Source organism: Rattus norvegicus, chromosome 7, assembly GCF_021556685.1.
Source record: "Rattus norvegicus strain SHRSP/BbbUtx chromosome 7, alternate assembly SHRSP_T2T, whole genome shotgun sequence".
Lineage (NCBI taxonomy): Eukaryota > Metazoa > Chordata > Mammalia > Rodentia > Muridae > Rattus > Rattus norvegicus.
Genome location: NC_141540.1, coordinates 134,300,810 through 134,318,850, shown reverse-complemented (window position 1 = coordinate 134,318,850; position 18,041 = coordinate 134,300,810). Strand labels below are relative to the sequence as shown.

Below are 18,041 nucleotides of genomic sequence, written 5' to 3'. Positions count from 1 at the left end.
TTTTTTTAAACTGTAGTACAGCAAATGCCTCCCAAGTGCGAAATGCCTTTTGATATACTTCATGGGTCTTTACTCTGGCTTTGTGGAGCGTCACTACCCAAGGTTAATCCAGTGTACTGATGAGGAATCCTCTCGTTAGTTTGAGACTCCAGTTGCTAGGCAGCTGTGGCTTGGCAGCTCCTGAATAAAGCATGTCTACAGGTGAGGGTTTCAAAAGAAAGAAAAGCAGGAAAGAACATAAGTGTTGGTTTATCCAACGTGGTTGATGTCCATGGTCTCCCACACAGCACTGTTCTTACATATATATGTATATATGTATGTATTCCGAGTAGCAAATAACTGTTGAGTCTTACTAACTTGCTGGAGTTGAGTGAGCCACTTAATAAATCTCTAGCCTTTTTACTCTACTGTGCCTTGATCTCGTCAGTCAGAATGTGAAGGTCATGGTGACATTTTTAGTTCAGACTTTAATTCTAAAATATAAGAGTTGGAGGCACTCTCCTCCGGGGGCTGGATGATAACTAGCAGATTCACTGTGGCATCTAGTAATCTCATCACTACTTGAATGGATGGCTAGAATTATTTAACAATCCACTCGAAAACACTCCTGTTAGCCAGGTTCAACTTACACTTTCATTCATGCTTCCCCGTGGCCAATTCAAAACACAGAAATTGCTACATTTGAACAGCTCCGGGAATCTATACTTCCCAGGCCCGACAGTTGGTTTAAATAGGTTATTTACAGTACAGCACGATAGCTAAAGTAAAAGTAAAATAATAAAATAAAGCCAGGAGGTGGTGGTGCACACATTGAATCCCAGCACTTGGAAGGCAGAGGAAGGTGGATCTCTTATGTGTTCGAGGCCAGCCTGGTCTGCAGAGTGAGTTCCGAGACAGCCAGGGCTAAACCGAGAAACCCTGCCTTGAAAAACCTAGACTAAAACCAACAGAAAAAACAGGGTTATTAAGTAGAAAGCTACCAGTGTGACATAGGCACAACAATGGCTGCCTTGTCTCTGGTAAGAGGTGATAGCCGTAAGCAGCATGTTCATCATGGGAAACACGGAGGGTTTAAAGCATGGCCCTCTGAGTGCCAGGCTCACTTAGATTTGTAAAGTCACATAGTAATAACAACTGTGTTTAAAATGTCCTTGCCATGACAGGGTTTGCTAGAAGACAGGCCCACTTGAGTTGATTTCCTAATATTTTAAAGAACTGGGTTCACATTCTCGTGCCTTTCTATAAATCAGGCAGCTGTATGGCACACAGGAAAGTCCCTTCTGTGTCGTGTGAGGCCCTGCTGGTACAGGTTGCACATGTACCCAGACCCAGCTGAGAGCACCTTCTAGTGCACTGTAATTAGTTGAGCCATTTACTTCCCAGCAGATCCTTGGACCTCAAACGTCCGTCACCTTCTAATGAGGCCAGACTCAATCAGGAGCCCACACTGGGAAGCGTGAGGCCACCGGTAGCATATTCTACGTATCAATCAGCATAGCAACACACACACACACACACACACACACCTCCCAACAGCCTAGCCGCACCTCCCAGCGGGCTCCCGAGTGACTCCGAAGTGCTGTGAAAGAGGAAGAGCTCCATAATGTGACATTAATAATCACCAGTTTGAATCTGGGTCACCTCAGCCCGTGACTCAAAGATCAAACGCCACCCAATGGTAATGGGAGTGTGAGAAAGTGCAGCAGAGACACACGGTGCTTCTTAATGACACCTTTGTGCCTCTTCAGCTCTGTTAAGGGCAGAACGGAAATCAGCCGCCCGAGCCCTTGGTCTGGAGGCTAGCTCTTCAGCGTATAGCTGGCACACTTTGATGGAGACTCCTGGGGGATTTCACAGCAGCCTCTGTTGATCTAGCTCCTTAGGTGAAGAGCCAGGCCCTTTATTCTTTTCCTGACCAGGCGATCCCTTCAGAGCACCGGCACCCATTCTGCATATTCTCTTGTCTTTTTCCTGAGAAAGGAGAAAAAAGGCACTATACTCGCATATGCATATCAGCCTTCAACAGTCAGCTTTGTCGTGCTCATTTCAATTTGGGGACACGGTTTCCTTGCAAGATGATTATTGGGTGACTGTGTTGGGCCAGACATGGGGTAAGGCTCTAAGAACACAAACTCTAGGCCAGAAGAGTCCAATTGTGATAGAATTGACTGTTAGTAGAGGGGAAAAAAGGCACTAGAAATGAAAAACGCATGCGTATATGTAGTTATATAAATGTATATGTTTACACGTTTACAGCGTATATAGTATAATATATATCAGACTGGCACAAAGGTGAAGACACACGGGCTGTTTGTCCCGTGTGGGTTGTGATAGAAAGCATCAGGTTCTGGGCCTGAAGGATGAAGAATTGGCCAAGCCATTGGGATTGAAGTCCGAGTCGTTCTAGACACAAGGCCGAGTGTACAGAAAACAGGAGAGAAGTGTGAAGACACTGAGTTGCAAGTGTCCATGACCAAGCATTGGCTTTGCTGCTCATTAGGGGTTCGTTTCCCCCTTGACAAACGCTCCGTTCTGATCAGCAGTAAGGTTGTGTTGGACAACCTTCCCTCTGAACATGGCTTCCTCACAAGTGGTGACTCCTCTTCCAGGCTGGGAGCAGCTGACCCTATCTGCCTCCAGGTATGCACGCCCTTGTCCTTTCCTTATTGCATCCAGACCCTTCAGGCTCACTGACAGACTCCAGTGTCCATTTGGACAGCACCAAGGGATGCAGGCTGTACTTCTGGGATGCTTGTGTTGGCTTCTAGTGGAGATCCTGTGGGCAGAATAGCATGGAGTAACCTCGGAGTGTGACTTACTATGATGCTTCCTCTGTTTTGTTTCACAAAACCTTTTTTAATGATAAAATAAAAAGCTTACGGAGTAGCAATAGTAAACAGTAGCCTCATAGGAGATTACTAGACTCACTGCTCTCTGCTTCGCTTCCTCCTTTTCCTCATTTTTGAGGCAGTGTCTCACTGTGTAGCCCTGTCTAGCCTGGAACTCACTAAATAGATCAGGTCAACTTTGGACTCCCAGAAATCCACCTGCCTCTGCCTCCTGAGTAGCGGGATTAAAGGGTTCTCTGCCATGCCCAGGTCTTCTTCATTTGTTGATATTTCTTGAACTCCTTTTTTTTTTTTAAAATTGTAATTTAGATAAACAAAACTAAAAAAAAAAAAAAACACTGTAATTCAGCTTTTAGAATAACAACATAAGCTACTATACTTTCATTTGAAAGTCAGTCCGATTCATCTGTCCTGTTTGGAGAGGTAAACCCTCTTCTTAAAGCTATGGTCCTCTAAGGTGGAAAGATTATAATTTTTGACTCAACATTTTAGGATCTCTTGTCTTCTAGTGGCTACTGATGGTGTTTCCAGGCAGCCTGGCATGTGATAAATATTTTATAGCATATGTGGTTGAACATGCCAATTTCAAAAGGGCTTTACAAACTTTAATTAAATTTCTCGACATCCAGATGCTCTGGGTTTATTGATGGGAAATCCTCAGACGGCGGGGCTCAGACTCCTTGCTTGAATTCATCGAGTAAAGATATTTTCAAACATTGGCAGCGCTGTAGGGGGAGCCTACACCTGATGCTAACACGCCTGGAGCCCAGTGTGGAGCGTTAGGTTGCCACGTTGGGAGGCAGGAAGGTTGTTCTGCCTCGGGCTACCTGTGAACCCAAAAGAAGCCCTCTCGTGTGATGGTAGTCAAATTTGCCTTTCGGATAACAACACGTTTTTAGTACAAACGTGCCCTAATGGTCGAGTGTTCCCTAAAACTCGCTCACTGTTTATGTCACGTTTACTTACACATCCTGTGTTTCATGTGGCAACCCCAAGATGATGGCTGCAGTCACTCTCCCAGCTCCCTTGTCTCCTAGACAGTGGAGGTTCCTGGCTCCTTAAACCTATTTGAAGGCCACAGACAGCAGCTGTCTGGACAAATACTGCACCGCCATGCTGGTTCCTGAGGCTCTTCCCGGCAATGCTCCTGTAACTGCACATAACTGCACGTGATAGTTTTAGGCTTACTGCTTTCCCTTCCTTCCTTTCTTCTTTGATCAAACCCATCAGTCCCCATCAGTCTTTGTCAGCAAGGCTTGCCGTCACCCTCATGTGGAAACTGACTCCCTGGAGGAGGGAGAGCTGGCGCTATAACCGCGGTTGGGAGTTGTGTGCCCCAAGCAAATAAAGAGAGACATGAATAGGAGCTCTGGGAAGGAATGGTCCTACAGTGGCTGTGACTGGAGCCAGAGGTGGGATTGGCAGCCAGGGCGTCACCCTCTTCCTTTGCTCTAGAAGGCCCTGGCTTGCTCTCGAAGTTCAGTGAAGCATGCCTGTTTCCTCCGCCTCACCTAAAAGCAGATTTGGGAAGTTGTTCTCATTTTTTTTCCTAGCCAGCTACTCCACGGAGTATTTTTATTTATTCAGCCATTCCGCTCCTCAGTGCTAGTGAGTACGGAGTGATTATCAGTCAGATGTTTGTTTTAGGGGAAATAACTCCTCAGCACCAAAGGGACTCCCTGATTAGCTGATGATAAAAAATATTTTTGAAAATAAAGAAGAAACTGAAGTCCTTCTCCCAGGATGAAGTCGACCTAAGTGCTTTAGGTTTAGGACAGATTCTGTGTTTGTAAAATGTGAGTCTTGTTTAATCCTTGATGGATACGTTGATAGGGTGCAATTTAATTTTTTAGGTTTTTTGAAGTGCTATGAGCATGTTACTGTAAAACATGCAAAGGAAATACTTAAGATTTATTTCTATCTGCTTTCAGTGTATTATGTATTAGCAGTGCTGGGAATCAAACCCAGGGCCTTGTGCTTGCTATGCAAGGTCTCTCACCCAGAGGCCATATGCCCCAGCAATAGAGCTTCAGCAGTTGTGGACAGCAGTGTCGTAAGTAGAGATCTTCGAGGGAGAGCTTTTGGTTTGATGTTTTCGAGACAGGGTCTTCCTGTGTAGCCCTGGCTGGCCTGGAGCTTACTAGGTAGAGCAATCTGGCTTCAAACTTGCAGAAATCCTCCTGCCTCTGCCTTCTGAAAGATTCTTAAAGGCGTGCACCACCATGTCCTGTGAGGTCATTTTTTTGTTTTCAGTTTGTAAATGTTTATGCGCCTTCCTAACTTAGTTTTTATGTGACATCTGCTCAGGTCGTTCAAAGTTAAAACATATATCTCGTTCTTGATTTATCTACCACAAAGTTGGCGAAATAGTCCTTCATGTCATATGACCAGGTCATGGGTAGGCGGAACAGGAAAAGAAAGGTGAAATCCTTCCTTCAGGGCTTGGCTGTGTGGTGGGACAGTGCTTACCTCCCAGCCCCTCTTGGGAGAGGAATAATGGGCCTCCCTTTGCCTGTGAGTGTTCTGTTGTCCAAGGAGGACTGAGATCCACCAAGCTGAATGTTTCCTAAGGGCTCACGATGCCTGAGGTCCTGGTGGGATTCACAATGTGATTCTATGAAAAGCAAACACAAGCAGGCTCTCATCCTGTGATGTGAATCTTGAAGCCCTTGATCCCAAAGCTTTTAACCAGTGACCTCACGTGCTGCTTCCCAGGAGTCAGTGCCAGGACTGGCTGCAGACCCCTGCCAGTGTCTGGCCAGTGTTTGGTTTCCTACGATCAAGCGTAGACTCTGACAACTGTTTAACAAGTGTGCAATGCTTCCTTTCTGGTTTCAAGGAGTTTATTTTTAATCAACTATATAATATAAGCTATGTGGGCATTTTTCTTTTTCCTCCTTCTGTTGTCTTTTAGCTTTTATGTATTCTCTCAGAGGAGAAAATAACCTGTAATTTTATTCCTCAAATACCTTCTTCAGAAAATAGCTTTTATCATGCTTGGAATGCTACTTAGTGGGAGAGTGCTTCCTGGTTTTGCTTTTGTTTTAGTTTGAGAATCATCCCAATCCTTAATACAATGTGGAGGAGGTCAAAATACATGAACTTTCTTCTCGCCCTGATATTATATCAGAATGCTGCAGAAGGGACCATATGTCGCTCTGTCAATGGCTAAATGAAAGACTTTGGGGGGGCAATTTGGGAGAGGAGAATCTGTGTGATAAAGCCTAGGATTCTAAAAGGCCTCATATTTGCTAAGTCAATGTCAAGGTCAAAGGTAAATTCATCCAAACTATATCAATTCAAATTTAACTGCAGATGAGGGCTAGGGAAATGGCTCAGAGGTTAAGAGCACTGACTGCTCTTCCAGAGGTCCTGAGTTCAATTCCCAGCAACCACCTGGTGGCTCACAACCATCTGTAGTGGGATCTGATGCCCTCTTCTGGTACATCTGAGGACAGCGACAATGAACTCACATACATAAAATAAATAAATAAATATTTTTTAAAAATTAAACTTCATTATTGATGTTGACATATAAGCACTGGTGAAAATAATATCCTAGATAAAAAATAATAATAATACTTTGAACACTGAATGAGCATAAAAGAACTTTTCTCGAGGATTTCCATAATTATGAATGAACCAGATGGTTTAGAGAGATAGGAGAGCCGCACAGGGTCAGCAAATCACAGTCCACAAGCGGTGGAAGTCAGAGGTGCGTCCTGTCTGCTGAGCGCCATATGGGATTTGTTGAAAACCGAGGCCAGAGCTCCTTAATTCCCTAGGACTCCTGTGAATTTTATCAGGAAGTCACTTCATGACCCGTTTGGAAGACAGTCATTTGAGCACGGACTCCGACTGCCATTTAACAATGCGTAGTGAAACATAGGTCATGTGCGATTCCAAATGGGGAGTGGACTATGGGAACCGGCAGGGTTAGTCAGGTGGGCGGACACTGCCACCCAGGTGTCTCCACACCGGGCCAGTGCTCAGGAGCTCAGTGAGGCTGAGACCAACTTTACTGCACTTCCCATTTGCACGGTGCTACCAAACGCCACGCTGGGAGACTGATTCACTGAAGGAATGCCTTGGACACACAATGCCCGCGAGGCCCTCCACAGATCTCTGGTTTGAGAATCTGCCCTTTAGCTTCCAGGCATACGGGGCCAGCAGCCTTCGCAAATATCACATCACTCAGCTTCAACACGAAGAGCTTGTGTCCCCGTGATTGATCCATCTATTCCAGGGGACTATGTCACCACAAAGGAGTTAATTTGTCTTGTTTGAAGGGTCAGGTTTAATTGCACAGGTCAGTTTAAAGAGAGAGGAAAAAAAAGGTAAATGACTGCTTTTGATTTTTAGTCTGTGCCTTGCTTTTTCTGCAAGATCACAGATCAGAGCAATCAATTTCTTTAATCAGCATAGCTGGGCCATGAGTGTGCTATGTACTGTGATCTAAAACCTGAGATAATGAATCCAGTGACAGACTTAAAGCGACTGCTTTGCAGAACTCCTCCCTCAGCCAACAGGAGGAAAAGAAGCACTAGAGGGCACTGTTGAGCTAGAAATGACCATGCACACCCAGCAGAGCCCGCTTTATACCAAGGAACTTGGCCTTATTTAAAACTGCAAATCTAGGAGCAATATGAGGTTTGGAATTTTTTTTTTAATTAAGAATGATCCTTATTAACTCTATATTCGGTCTCTTGCTTATCTCACTTTGCATCTGAATTGTTTTAATGTTTCACTTAATGTTACTTTTGAAAAAGCTAGCAGATAGCTCTTTTAGACTTTAGAAACTAAGACAAAATGGTGGTATGTTCATAAAGTAGAAAAAGTTTGCAATTCCTAAGAAGCAAAAATATACAGGATATATTCAAGTGGAAGGAGAAGGTCCCAAAAGTGGTTATTCTTTGGGGGAAAGTGGTACATGGGTATCTACTACTGTGTTTATGTGTTTGTCTATGGCAGTGTCAGGGCAAACAGGATTAAGGATTTATTTATTTTTCTTTCTTATTTTATTTATTGTTAATATACTCGGGGGGGATGCTGGGCATATAATCACACGCTTGGGAGTTTGAAATGAGGAGTTCAATGTCATCCTTAATTCTATAGCAAGTTTAAGCTAGCCTGGGCTACACAAAACAAAAAAATATGTCTGGGGAGATGGTTCATTTGGTAAAATGCAAGCACAAGGACCTGATTTGGTCCCCAAAACCCATGCTTTAAAAAAAATGAGTTGGTGACAAAAACCTGTAGTCCCAGTGGATACAGTCAGAATCTCTGGGACTTGTGAACTTCCCAGCCTCATCTACCTGGAGAGCTCTTGGCCAGTGAATGACACTGTCAGAAAGCAAGAGACATGGTCCCTGAGGAAAATCGCTCAGGCCCATGCAGTGTGTGTATGTGTATGTGTGTACACACATACTCGAACGTACATATACACATGCATATGCACACACACGCACATGCACAGATGCATACACACATGTACACACACCCATACACATACATATACTCTTTTTTTTTTTTTTTCTATTTTTCGGAGCTGGGGACCGAACCCAGGGCCTTGCGCTTGCTAGGCAAGCGCTCTACCACTGAGCTAAATCCCCAACCCCTTACATATACTCTTATAGACTTGCACACACATGCATACACACATGCATAAACACATACACATACACACACTCACACACAGATTCATACATACATGCACATACACATGCATATACACAGACACACATGCACACACACTTTCTCACACACTAGCATCATATACACACACGTGTACACATACATTATATACACACGCTCACACACACTTGCACACACACACATTTGTGCACATACACACTCATACACCAGGACTCACATAAATCACACACACACACACATACACACACACCTGAAGTGGAGTGGTTGCTTCCCATGGTCTTTCCTTACTGCCCCATCCCCAAAACTACCTACTCTAGAGAAGCACTCAGAGCAGACAGTCCCTGGAGTCATGTGACCCCTGCCCCAGACCTTGCCTTCCCAACAGTCACACCTTTGCATTGCTCCAAGGTGGGATTAACTAGTTTAAGGAAGGGCTGTGCTTCCAGAGCCACAAACCTGTGTCCAGGCTCAGGGCTCTCTCTACAAGAGAGCTGATCCACAAAAGGCACACTGGGGGATCCCCAATTGACATGTAATGGTATTAGTGAATAAAGATTAGTTAGTTAGTTAGTTAGTTAGTTAGTTAGTTAGTTAGTTAGTTAGTTTTTTAGACAGGGTTTCTCAATGTAGCTGTGATTGTCCTGGAACTCACTCTGTAGACCAGACTAGCCTCGAACTCAGATCTTCCTGCCTTTGCCTCCTAAGTGCTGGGATTTAAGGTGTGCATCACCATGGCCCAGTAGTGGTTAATGATTTTTGTTTGGGTTTGTTTTTTTTTTTAAGATTTATTTATTTATATATAAGTATACTCTAACTGTCTTCAGACACTCCAGAAGAGGGCATCACATCCCATTACAGGTGGTTGTGAGCCACCATGTGGCTGCTAGGGATTTGAACTCAGGACCTCTGAAAGAGCAGTCAGTGCTCCTAACCGCTGAGCCATCTCTCCAGCCCGAAAATGGTTTTAAATGTAGGTATCTGTTAACTCTTTTATAGTCTTTGTGTACTTCCAATCATCTAGAGCTAATATTCTTGCCCAATTATTAATATAAGTGAACATGCAAGTTAAATATAAGTAATCTTCTGTGTGATAATTGAATTATTGCTGTCTATTATAGCGCAGTTGAGCCCTACGCATCCTTGCACAATAGTAAACGTATCCTTTCCATTTTGTTTATGTCCCACTAGAAACTTTGGAAAACAAATAATTGAGACACCCTCCCCTTGTCCTTCAAAAATATCCCCAAACCTAAGTCCTTCTCCAAGCCCCCCAAAGACACATGCGTATAATGGTAAGTAAGATCTACTTGAGGCTTGGGAGCTAGAAGCATTTGTAGATTTTAAAATAGGACCTCTAAGAGAGATTTAATCATGGAAAAGATATGACTTATGGGTCAATTTTTCTTAATATTATTTCACTTTAGACATTGCTAGACCACATTTAGTGGGGCGCATCTTTCTCTTGGCTTTCAGGAGGCAGAGGTAGGTGGATCTCTGTGAATGTGAGGCCAGCCTGGTCTATCTATGGAATCCCTGGCGAGCGGGGGTTACATAGAGAGACCCTGTCTATCAAAAAATGGCTCGGTGGTTAAGAGCACTGACTGCTCTTCCAGAGGTCCTGAGTTCAATTCCCAGCAACCACACGGTGGCTCACAACATCTGAAATGGGGGTCTGATGCCCTCTTCTGGTGTGTCTGAAGACAGCAACAGTGTACTCACATGCACGAAATAAATAAATCTTTAAAAAAAAAAAAAAAGGAGGAGGAGGAGAAGGAGATTGCTACTTGTTTGAGGTGACCAACTTCAAACATTTGTGTCACCCCAAATAATAATCACTATTACCACCCCTTAAATCCTAAAAATGCCGTGGCTCACATAACATTTACGTTCTTCCCAGTCCGTTTTAATATCAAGCAGTTGTCCAGCTTTCTCTGTGTCCATTTATCTTGCAAACAAATGTGAAAGCAAATTGGACTTAAAAACAAAATCCAAGCCACCTGCAGCCCTTACAGAGCCGGAGAAGAACCTCCCCATGCTCTTCCTGCCTGAGGCAAGTTTCTGTTGTGGCTGCAGTTAGCTGCAGTTTCGAGAGTCACGGAATTGTCCTGGTTGTAGTTTAAATATTTGTATTGAGTCTGCTAAGACTTTAGTACAAGCCGTCTCTGTCGGCCATCCAGCGTTCTGGACAGTGATTTCTCTCAAGTGATGTTGCCAAGTTTCTTCCACCTTTATACAATTTTCTCTCTTCTTACTGTAATTAAGATATTAAGGCCAGTCTTCATAACATCTTCCCTATATTAGAAAGTTATAGTTACTTCTGCTACAGTTAAGAGCACTGACTGCTCTTCCAGAGGTCCTGAGTTCAATTCCCAGCAACCACATGGTGGCTCACAATCATCTGTAATGGGATCTGATGCCCTATTCTGGTGTGTCTGAAGAGAGTGGCAGTGTACTCACATATGCGAAATAAGTAAATCTGGTGTCCACTGAGGTCAAAAGAGGGCATTGGATCCACTGGTACTGGAGTTACAGATGGTTGTGAGCCACCATGTGGTTGCTGGGAACCAAACACAGGTCCTCTGGAAGAGCAGCCAGTGCTCTTAACCACTGAACCAACTCTCCAGCCCCTGACTCTTGGTTTGTTTATGTTGTGGTTTCTTTGTTTTATTTTTGAGACAGGGACTCAGTGGATAGCCCTGGCTGACCCAGAAGTCTATGTAGACCAAGCTGGCCTTGTTACCCACAGAGAAACACCTGCCTCTTCCTTCTGGAGCTTGGCATTAAAAATGAATACCACCAAGCTACACTCCATAATTCTAGTGTGTAAGTTCTTTTCCAGAATTGCTTTCTTTCAGAATTCATCATTCTTAATGCTCTATCAGTCAATTTCAAGTACATTCCAATCTTTTAAAAACTTTCTGTAATACACACACACACACACACACACACACACACACACTCTCTCTCTTCTTTTTTTTTTTTCTTTTTTCTTTCTTTTTTTTTTTTTTTTTTTTGGAGCTGGGGACTGAACCCAGGGCCTTGTGCTTGCTAGGCAAGTGCTCTACCATTGAGCTAAATCCCCAACCCCTACACACACTCTTCTTAAACATTGACATTTTATTGGCCTCAAATTGAATTCTTTGTCTCTTCACATGGTCCCTAGTAATTTTCCCTCCCCATCTTAATCTTTCCCTCTTTAATATTACCATATTAATATATGCATGTGCCTTAATTTTTTCTTAACCTTTTGATTTGCAAATGAGTTCTATTTTCCCAGTATATCTTTAAAGACTACCTTGACCATGAATCACTGTGGTTTGATTTTTTTTTTTTTTTTAAAGACAGGTTATCATTCAGTAGTCCCAAGTTGTCCTAAAACTTGAGATTCCCCTGCCTCAGGTTCTGAAGTGTGGGATTACGGGTAGGTGGTTTGCAATTAACAACGCCTTATGACTGAGTAATATCACGGCTTTTGATCGACATGGCCTTTCGTCAGTTCCATACACAAGCGCATCACAGACATGGTACTCAAGAACTGAGTCATTAGTACCCAAAGCGTTCTGAATGGGAAGCCATACAAACCTCATTTACACTGATAGATTTCACACGAGAATTTGCGGCATGTATTTTTACCCTACAATTAAACACGTGTTACCTTCTCAACCTGGGGTTTAGAAGTTTAAAACAAAATGCATCATTAATTCTTAGGCAGAGTAGGGGCTGGGGATTTAGCTCAGTGGTAGAGCGCTTACCTAGGAAGCGCAAGGCCCTGGGTTCGGTCCCCAGCTCCGACAAAAAAGAACCAGAAAAAAAAAATTCTTAGGCAGAGTAGAGTAAACCTCCTATGGACTGGCCATTCTATGCCTTCTACAGAAGTGAGTTAAGTAAAATAGGAGGGAAAGCAATGAGGAGAAAACCTTTGGTGGGGTAACGGGAATGTTCGTTGGGACAAAGGTCAGAGTAGTGACGGGTGGGAAGGTCGGTTCTTAAGGGAAGTGCCCAGCCACTGTATTGTGGGTACTTTTAATGGATCTGTTCCTAACAATACTTACGACATGAGGGAAAGGGGAAATGGCTTCTGCCGGGTGTGTAGTGCCACCAGTCTCGAGGCAGGTGACAGTCGGTTATTAACGAGCTTCGGAAGGATGTTTGATAGTCTAACTCTAGGCTCTTCCCTAACATCATCTTTCTAATAGCTTCAAAGACATTCTGGGGCTTATCTCATTTTGATCTTGTCATGGAGGTGACAAATGCCTCCAGGAAGTAGGACAGATAGAACCAGTCTTCAGAGATTTATGATTTCAGGCATCACAAACCCTGGACTGCTTCTTTGTTCTCTGTCAGGACCGGAGTTCTACGACTATTTTTATCTTACTAGTCAATGCTAGCGGGGCGTTAACTATTGTCAGGGCCTCTTGCATGGAGATAGGGCTGACCTGCACAATGGGGGCATTTTTCTTGACTCAGATAGGAATCTACGCTTGTATGGGCTTCCTTACGTGGTACCCATGTGTGAGATGACCTTCAGACTTAGAGATACTGGCTTCAGCCATGATAAGGTGTGAGACTACCTACAGCCTAGCCCGAGTAACATTCAGAAGTTCTGAATGCTGGCCTTTAATAGGACTTGACCCCGCCCCCTGCTTTGCTCTTTTCTGTTCGGGCCTCCTTTGCCCTTTGTTTCCACTCAAACAAACAACCTCGAACAATAGAAAGAGTATAAATTTGAATGCACAGTTCCGTTCGTACCCAAAAGTCGAAAGACAGTCTGTTTAACTGGATTTGGAATTTTAATTCTCCGCTTTGATTTTGAAGAGCTGCTCTCCAGTTCCTTCTTTTCTGTTATTTTAATAATTGTTGGGGGGCAGGGGGTCTGGAGAGATAGCTGCTCTTCCAGAGGACAATTTCCAGCATCCACACGGCAGCTCACAACCGTGAGTAACTCCAGCTCCAAAGGATCTCACACCTTCATGTAGAGACATAAAAGGGCAGGCAAACACAAGAAACAAAAAATAAAAAACTAAAAATGGAATTGTTGGTTAGACACTATTTTGTGAGATGATGTTGCTTATGATTGTGTATGGCACAAAGAGAGAGAAGCCCTTCAGCCCGGGCAACAAGCTTCTCCCATCCGTCTAACGTGATGGGCCCTGCTGTGGAACCTGTCGTGTTGGGTAGAATCCATTACCAGAGCCAACAAGTCAGTCAGTTACCCGTGTTTAACGATGAGGCCAAGATGGCTCCCTTGGCTTGGAGAAGCTTGAGTGGCTTTTATTTGGTCCGTGTTAATTACAAAAGTGCAGTTAAATCTTCACAATGAAGACACTCTTCAGATCTCATGGCCTCTCACAGTTCAAACGGACATGGACATGTCGCTACTTCCAAAAACCCACCAGGAAACAGTTTGAAAGGAAGTGGGAGAGGGAAGAGTGATTTCCTTGTGGCTAGCACACCACAGGGCCCAAGTTCTTTGTCCTTTGGTTTTTTTAAGCTTGTTTGTTTTTTTTTGGGGGGGTGGCTTGGGGGGATTGGAGTTTTTGTTTTTGTTTTGTTTTTTGCCCCAGCCCTTTTGCAAATTCTTTAGTACTCCCAAATTCTTATTTTTCTACAGAAATTTCAACTCGAAACTGCAAGCTCAAAGCTCAAACTTCTTGATGAAAATAGTCAATAGCCAATCATGCAACGGCGACATTGGGTTGTCCTTTTTAAAAAAAAAAAAAATGTCCGTTGCTAGCTGTCTGATTGACTATAAACCAACTAATTCAATATATCCACCATCCCAACAATGTCTTTGCCTTCTCAATCAAGCAACCCTGGACTGACGTTTTTACTGTTATCCGCCATATATTTCAGCTCTTTGGAGGAGCATGAAGCTATTTAAAAGAAAATAAGATCATAAAAGCCCGAGAAAGAGCACTTTATTACTTTCTGTGAGCAGACTTTTACAACAGTATGGCTTTGTAGTTTAGTTACCCGAAGGCAACAAGCAGGCCGGTTCTGGTGAGGCTGTGGTCTCTCCAGCACCCACTTAGGGCTGGCATCTGCTGGCCCAGGGTAAAGCCAGCCAGGGACCCAGGCAAGCAGAGTCCTGTCGGAGACCTTAACTGCTCTTTCCACTCCAACCTCGGAATTTTCCTAAGGCGGTTTCACAGCTGGAATTTTAAAGAAGGTTTGTCCTCCAATAAACTGGCAGTAAATCTTAGGAAACATTGTGCCTTTTTCATTGTTGTTGTTGTTTTAATTAACCTGGCATTTTTTTTTGTACCGAGCCATTAACAAATTATTGGACGTTTTCTCCCTTAATGGCAGTATTGGACAAAAATAATAATAGCAGTAATTACAAAGCCCTTTTGGCATATTACAAGTTATGGTGATGTAAATACGTCGCAGAATATCTTGTAGGTTTTATTTTTTTCCCATGAAAGTATGCATAATTCATCTAAGGTACAGCTCGGCTATGGACAGATAGCACTGTTTTGTTATGAAGCTGGGCAGGTGTGCTCTCAAACACCGCTCACACACATTTGTTCCAGGCAGTGTGCACACGGCGCTCCTCTCCCCGGCTTCAGGGACACCATCGGGCTCAGAAACCTCCTTTGGAAGCTGTCACCCTCCAAAAGGCCATTTGCTGAGCACATAGGGTTTCCCTTGAAAAGCTGGTTTTAATGGTTCCAGCCTGCTATTGGAACCGTCTAATCAAATCCTGAATGTGACAGTTTTAAAGCTGGGTTTTGGGGTTTTGTTTGTTTGTTTGTTTGTTTTTCTTGATTGAAAGGAAAAACTGTGGTGTTTTTGGAGCAGGCGGCTTAGTGTGTGTTTGAGAAACTTCCCCATACAGAGAGAAGTTTGGCGTGGTTTCCATAAAGCAACCATGAAACCTAAAATTTGGATTTCCATAACTCCCACAGAACCCTTGGTGTCGTAATAATTCATGGTTCCCTGAATTGTGCACTGGCAGGTGAACGGAAGGTGTAGCTGGCTCTCCTGCCTCCAAAAGAATCTTTTAAGCGGATGCTTTTGCCATGGAGCATTGGTAGAAGGAAGGGGGAGGGGAGGGGGCGGTACCGAGCTACCTGCTGCTCCAGCACAGATCAGAAGCGGAATTGTCTGATTTACAAAGAATTACAGAGAATTTTCAGTGGATTCTCCCAGTTGACTGGAGCAGTTCAGTTAGCCTGACTCCTTCATATGATCCATCATCCATCTAATCAGTAGCCCTCCCTCACCAGAGCTGTCCGCAGCCAGCCTACAGAAAGCTCAACCCAAAATATGCATCCGTCAAATAAACCACATTTAAAAGCAGCTGCCTTCAGGAAGAGTTTATCTCAACCCCTCCCCAGAGCTTGGTAGAGGCCGGTGTCTTCTTGTTGTTGAGTAGCTCCTGGCCAGTCTCTGTGGTAGAAATACAGCAGCAAACCGTAAGCTCTCTGAAGGCAGAGTATGTCCCATTCTAGACAGGGCATCTGGCGTATAGTAGATTCTTGGATCTGTGACCTTAGAGTCAGGACATTTGTGAAGGGCATTCAAGTTTGTAAAATGAAACTTTCTATGTTGTGCATTTTAATCCTCCTTTAAAGCCCAATAAGGTAGGCCTATTTATAATGAAAAATGAAGACCACATCTTGGTCAGCTATAGCACTCAGTTATCCAGTCGCTTGATGAAGTTTTCCCAAGACAGTCCTCCACACTGGGTTGCCTCTCTGAGTCAGGGCACAGAACTTATGCCACTCCGGCTAGCTAAGCAATCACAGACAGACCAGGGGAGCTGCTCCTTTAAAGTGGGAATAGTAACAGTAGCTTCTTACAGAGGTGCCATGGAGATGGTAAGAACTGTCATATGTGTAGAGCTGAGCCCCATAGGGATATTAGTTATTATTGGCACAGTAGCTGTGAGGCGTGTTTTTGTTGGTTGGGGGGTTTTGTTTTGTTTTCAAAAACAGCAAAGCCAAGCATAACTGTGATATAGCTGGGGAGAGGGAAGGAACCAGATCTTTCCAGGGTCTTTACTGCCTTACAAGACTCCATCCTGGGCAAGGCCTGGGGAGGGATGTCATGAGGTCTGTAGGTTTTGTCTCTGCCTAGGTTAGAAAAACCTCAGTTGGTGATTTCTGCAAGCAGTTGCTTAAGGCAGCCCTGTAAGTGGCCACTTGAACATAACCAATAGGTACTTTATGTGCAAACCACAGAAAGGAATATTATTGTATTCAGCCACCGAGTGGGGTGGTAAATGTTTGCTTACCTTGAAGTGGAATTTAGAGACACTGTAATATTGCAGACCTAACCCCAGGCTGTTTATAAAGAAATCAGATTTGGTGATTAAATCGTGAAAGGTGTAATTCTTTTTACTCTCCGGGTCCTTAGAATAATAGAAGGGTTCTATGTGCTGGCTGCCGTTAGGAGGGAGGCTCCGGTAATGCTAAGCAGCCAGGTAGCACAGGAAGAAAAGGCTGCAGAGAAATAATTACCGTTCCAGGGGGGATCTGGAGGGTAGCTCTTAAGAGCCGTTCCCTAATGCTACCTTTATTTCTTATTGCTAGAACGTTTAGAATGTATCAGAGCTCACAAATACCCATCTGTTACATTTTAAGCTTCTGTAGTAAGTGGTGAAAAGTTGTAAGGAAAACATTTTCAGTCCTGGGCTCTCTTCTCCTTTGAAACATGAAGGGACATCCGAATAACGACCTTTGTGCCACTTATAAGAAAATTCCGTGTGGGACAGGGACACGTGAAAGATTTTAAACTTTAAAGATAGGAATAAGAAACGCCATGGTGTGTTTGGGTGACTCATCTTTCACCCCTGCCCTCAGAAAGCAGAGGCAGGGGAAGCTCTGTGAGTTCAAAACCAGCCTGGTCTATATGGTGAGGGGTGTGAAATGATATAAACAATGTTAGGACCATCTGGCTTGCCCCCTTTCAGCCCATTGGTCACCAGGGTTGATGTGGCTGATGTAGATACAGTCTCTTCCACCTCCCTCTCCTTCCCAGGAGGGTCCTCCCTCCCAGCGTCCCCTGCTGGATTGAAGGTGAGCTATAGAATAGGACCAGTCTTTGGTCAAGACTTTAATCTGTTAACACAGATTAATCTGTTTCACCCCCTTTATTCCTTTGCCTTTGCGACAAGTCTCTCAAGTGCAAAACCTCTTCATTAGAACCTGCCCCTTCTCCTCATGGAAGCTTTTCCATCCCTGAGGGTTTCTGGTTCTCATTTTGTGTGGCTTATGAACTGTGAGGGGTGGGGGTGGGGGTGGGGGTGGAGCCATCTCCCACCTTTGGAACTCATGAGTCTCCTTCCCTTTTACAAGATAATTTGGAAAACTTCTTTAGTTCTCTTCAAAATAGTCTCTGGTTACTATTTTGGACATTTTTGTTGCTGTTATTGTTATAAGATTTCCCTTAATTCTGAAAGTTTCCACTTACTTTTTAAAAGTTTGCCGCTTACTTTTTCTCCTTCCCCTTTTCTGCTCAGAAGCTTTTCCGGTGAGAACAGTGAGGCAGCATCCTGAGCCCTTGACTTGCCAACGAGACCACCTTAAAATT

General features: G+C 43.9%; 1 protein-coding gene across 5 annotated transcripts in view; it reads left to right on the top strand.

Moving 5' to 3' along the window:
* Positions 1-18,041, top strand: part of Prickle1 (prickle planar cell polarity protein 1) — a 96,187-nt gene that overhangs the window by 12,229 nt on the left and 65,917 nt on the right.